General features: G+C 33.7%; 1 pseudogene; it reads left to right on the top strand.

The window, feature by feature from the left end:
- The first annotated feature begins 3,686 nt into the window (after positions 1-3,686).
- LOC141503721 (eukaryotic translation initiation factor 3 subunit M pseudogene) lies at positions 3,687-4,711 on the top strand (annotated as a pseudogene).
- The last annotated feature ends 905 nt before the right edge of the window (positions 4,712-5,616 follow it).

Raw genomic sequence — 5,616 nt, 5'->3', positions numbered from 1 at the left:
TTCATTATTTTTACATGGAATCTAACCATGACTTATGGTATGAAAAACCATTGTTGTAATTCAACTACAAAAACCTAATGACAAATTTACGAAAAACTCATCCACTAATAAAAATTATTAACCACGCCTTCATCGACCTACCAGCCCCATCCAACATTTCAGCCTGATGAAATTTTGGTTCACTATTAGGAATCTGCCTAATTATCCAAATCCTTACAGGCCTATTCTTAGCAATACATTATACATCCGACACACTGACAGCATTTTCATCCGTAGCCCACATCTGCCGAGACGTAAACTACGAATGACTTATCCGTAACATACATGCCAACGGAGCCTCAATATTTTTCATATGCTTATTCATTCATGTAGGCCGAGGAATCTATTATGGATCCTATATATATAAAGAAACATGAAACATTGGAGTTATTCTACTACTCACAGTAATAGCTACAGCCTTTGTAGGATATGTTCTACCTTGAGGACAAATATCATTTTGAGGGGCTACTGTAATTACCAACCTCCTATCAGCAATCCCATACATCGGAACCACATTAGTAGAATGAATCTGAGGAGGCTTCTCAGTAGATAAAGCTACCTTAACCCGATTTTTTGCATTCCACTTCATCCTGCCTTTCATCGTTACAGCCCTAGTTATTGTTCACCTACTTTTCTTACATGAAACAGGATCTAACCACCCAACTGGACTAAACCCAGACTCAGATAAAATCCCATTTCATCCATACTATACTATCAAAGACACTTTAGGATTTATTCTAATGATCCTAGCACTACTTCTTCTAACAATATTCTCACCAGACATATTAGGAGACCCAGATAATTTCTCCCCAGCTAATCCACTTAACACACCCCCACATATTAAACCAGAATGATACTTCCTATTTGCCTATGCTATCCTACGATCAATCCCAAACAAACTAGGCGGAGTACTAGCCTTACTAGCATCAATTTTCATTCTACTAATAATCCCACTACTTCACACATCCAAACAACGCAGCTTAATATTCCGCCCAATTTCTCAAACACTATTTTGACTATTAACCTCCAACCTACTAATTCTTACATGAATTGGAGGTCAACCAGTAGAACAACCATTCATTATCATTGGCCAAATTGCCTCAATCACATATTTCCTAATTATTATTGCCTTTATACCAATAGCAGGACTATTTGAAAACTATATACTAAAACCTAAATGAAGGGTCTAAGGAATTTAATTAAAATACTGGCCTTGTAAGCCAGCAACGAAGGAAAAATCCTTCCTCAGACATTCAAGAAGAAGGCCTAACGCCCTACCATCAACACCCAAAGCTGATATTCTAATTAAACTACTTCCTGACAACAATCATCAATTTATATACTATGTCAGTATTAAAATTTTTAAAATTTTTTTAACTTTTTATAAAACATACATTATTATGTATATTTTACATTTATTATGTATTATTTACATGTTATGTTATATTGTACATAATAAATTATGTATTAAATACATAAATATTAATATAATACATTATTAACTTATACATAAGACATAATCTTATTATAAGTACATAAACATTATAAAGTAAATTTTAATGTATATAGTACATTAATTTACTTTACACTAGCATATAAACATGTACATTAATAAAATACATTACTAAATACATTAAATTAAAAATTACTATAAAACCTATTATATACATTCATATCTATAATTACATATTAATTAAAAAAGTACATAATACATAATATGTATAATATTACATAATACATTAAACCCTTAATATTACATAATACATTTGGTCGTTGGAGTACAACTAACATATCATCAATGAAAGATAGATCATATACCTTTATCCACTAGCATATCACAACCTTTAACAATACCTTAATAACCATCTCACGAGAGATCACCATCCCACCATCGTAAGATACAACATCCTTCAGAGCAAGCCCATAAATAGTGGTCGAACCTAAGTATGACTTTTCTGGCTATTGGTTGCTACTTCAGGCCCATTCATTCCTAAATCAGCTAGAACTCCTTTTCGTAGAGGCATATGTGATGGTATTGGTGCTTATCAACTCATAATCGCGGCATTTTAATGGTCGCTGCGGGCATTTAGGGGATTTTATTTGGGGGTGGTTTATCAACTGGGCGGGAGCCTGAAAATCATCCGACGAAATTGTTGACTGACATGTTTAATGTTAGCGAGCATTCAGTGTATACCTCATTTGATGAATCCTTAAAAGACTTCTATGAACTATTATTAAGGTTAAGTACAATTAACTATTAGATATATAAAAGATATATTAATTCAATTATTTCTAAAGGAAAATAAATCAATGATCGTAAGACATAATATTTATTTATATATATATATATATATATATATATATATATATATATATATATATATTATTCCACCCCCGTGCAGATAAACACACGCCACACGCGAATTTAAAATAATTTATAATAATAATTTATAATAATTTATAATAATTTAACAAATATAAACTAATGGTTTATATTCATTAAACCCCCTACCCCCTTACTAAATCAAATTGATTCCGTCAAACCCCAAAACCGGATAATTTAACTTAGCAGAGCCCAAAAACTTTGGTGCAACTCCAAATAAAAGTAATTAATAATTAATAATTAATTACGTTCCTGTGGCTACCCTGAGACCAGAGGTGGCCTGGTCTCCCCACTCTGATTCAGCAGATTTTTGCCACTGATCCTCAGGCCAAATCATCTGGAAACCATTCCAACTGCCACAGACCCAGGTGATCCCAGGGACCCAGGGACCCCATGGACTGTTCTTGGAGGACTGGAGCTGGTTTGCTCTGGCTTGACTGTGGGCCAGGCTGCACTATGTTTTTTTCTGACCACTGGTCCTGGTGGAACAGACCTTTCCTATGGATCTCCCAAGTTGTCTAGGACTGGAATATTGTTTTACTCAGTCTTTCTGGGGGTTATGCCCCTCTAAAATTTGTTTGAATCATAATTTTACCAGTTTTGGAGTTTTTTGAAGAAGAGTTGCTTGGAATTCCTGTCTTCCCTCCACCATTTTGGCTTCACCATGCCTATATATTTTAAATGTGTTTCATGCTTATAGCAAATTATTCAATTTTTAAAAAATCCATATCTTCAGTTTCTTTTTTTTGTTTTGTTTTGTTTTGTTTTGTTTTTGGAAGGCAATGGGGTTAATTGGCTTGCCCAAGGCCACACAGCTAGGTAATTATTAAGCATCTGAGGCTGGATTTGAACTCAGGTACTCCTGAGTCCAGGGCTGGTGCTCTATCCACTGCACCACCTAGCACAGGGAAATTTAATTCACTCATATTTAGGATTAATTTTTTAAAATATATGCTTCCTTCTGTTGAACAATATATATTCTCAGAAATATATGTACATATACATTTATGTATATAATTTCTTCTTTTAATACATCTTTTAATAAAGATTAAATATCTCTGGTTTTCTTTGTTCTCATCTGATCCTGATCTTCCTTTAATATCTTCTTCTTTCTAAATCCCCCAATCCTTTGAATTTGTTGGAATTATAATTCTCTCTTTCTTTTTTTTTTTTTTGGTTTATCTTGTTATTTCCTTTTCTAGGCAAAATGAATGATTTGCTGGTACAGTGAACAGAGAGTGCTGCAGAGACCAAAGTCTTCACTATGAGCACCCCAGGTTTCATAGACATCACAAAGAAGGACTAGGCTGCAGAACTTTGAGCTTACCTGAAATTTAAAGAAACTGAAATCTCATAAGAGAATTTTATTCAGAACATTGAAGCATGTGAAGTTTGTCTAACAGAGGATGAGAAAAATATTGAGTTGGTAATGAGCATTGTAATTTTTTTAATCATAAAACTTGACAAGCAAGAAGCTTCATTTGAAAGCCTACATGAAAAGCTGATCAAATTTTGGGAAGGTGAACATCTTTTCCTGCAGCTTCAATTGTTGAGCAAAAATTTCCAAGGACTGGATAAGAATACACATAAAACACGCTGTCTATTGTAGCAGCAGCACCTTGTGATATGATCCAATTTATTACAACTGAATTGGATCAAGTTCAGAAATTAATTTCTGACTAGAACTTCAACAATAGGGAAAAAAACATACTCTTTTGAGACCACTTCATGAAGCCCTGGTGGACTGCAAAAAAGAGCAACACTTTTAAAGAACCTTGATAGAATTGCCAGGAAGTTACCCAGTGTTCACTGTTGCTCAAGGTCAGGTTGATGTCCACATGTATATTCTAAGATCCAAACTTCTTCCTTTTGACCATCTTCTTACTTTAAAACCAATCAAGTATTTGGAAGGGGAGGTTATTTGTGATCTTTTAATCATTTTTGTGGGTGAAAAATTGGCATCATATGTTATTTTACCAGAATGATAAATATTTTATTGATTCTTTTAGCTTGTTGAATGAACAGAATATGGCAAAAACGAGACTCCTTACTTTTATGAGAATGACAATAGAGAACAAAGAAATCTCTTTTGTCATAATGCAGCAAGAACTGCAATGGAGCTGATAGTGTAAGAACTGAGATTGATCAAAAACAGAAAAATATCCTTGTCACAGAACAGATTGGACATTTGGAAAACATCAGTGGAAACAACTGAAGGACACACTGAATACTTGGAAGCAAAACTTGAACCAACAGAAAAACAACTTTCTTAGTCTTTCTGATATCTGAATCTTTATATGTGATTCTGTTCTCATTGGAGAAAATTCTAAATCATAATAAACATTCTATAACAAAAAGAAAATGAATGAGGTACCTAATCTTCCCTGACCATCCACATCCTTATCCTTTTTTCTATTTTAGTGGCATTAATTTTTAATACTCCTTTACAGGAAATGTTTTCATCACTCCTTACCTTTTTCCTTTTTTTTGTTCCATAGATTCTTATACTCTTTTTTGCCATGTCATTGTCTTCCAGACAGTGTGAAGAGTTTTGTTCTTGACAAAAAATTATGTCACTGACAAAAACATAATTCTAATATACATTCATCAATTTATATAGCATTAGTCATAAGAAGCCAGCATTTCATTTCTTTCCTATCATTGCTACCTAATAGTTTTTAGCTCTCTTCTCTTTGTTCAGTTTGCATGTTTAATATACTATTTACCTATGGATTCTTTATAATAAATGATTCTCATTCTTATATTTTGCTGGCATTCCAATTATTGATGCCAAGCTCAGTTTTGTATGACGTATGTAGGAGCATTCCTAGAAAAGAATTCCTAGGCTATTCATTTTCCCTGCTCTTGATTTCCTCAGAAGGATTTTAGTGGCATTTCATATTGGGTCAGCAAACCTGGAATACCCCTGTAGACATGTATTTGATGACAAGTTACTTTTAGGGGTAAGTTGTTCTTTTTTTCTTTCTAAACTTTCACTTTCAAAGATTTCCTTTGATTTCCTATAACCAAGGAATTATTGTTGAATTCTTTTTTTTTAGATTTTTGCAAGGCAATGGGGTAAAGTGGCTTGCCCAAAGCCACACAGCTAGGTAATTATTAAATGTCTGAGGCCAGATTTGAACGCGGGTACTCCTGAGTCCAGGGCCGGTGCTCTATCCACTGCACCACCTAAC

Source organism: Macrotis lagotis, chromosome 1 (genome assembly GCF_037893015.1).
Source record: "Macrotis lagotis isolate mMagLag1 chromosome 1, bilby.v1.9.chrom.fasta, whole genome shotgun sequence".
NCBI classification, from domain to species: Eukaryota; Metazoa; Chordata; class Mammalia; order Peramelemorphia; family Peramelidae; genus Macrotis; species Macrotis lagotis.
This window is presented reverse-complemented; position numbering and strand designations above follow the sequence as displayed.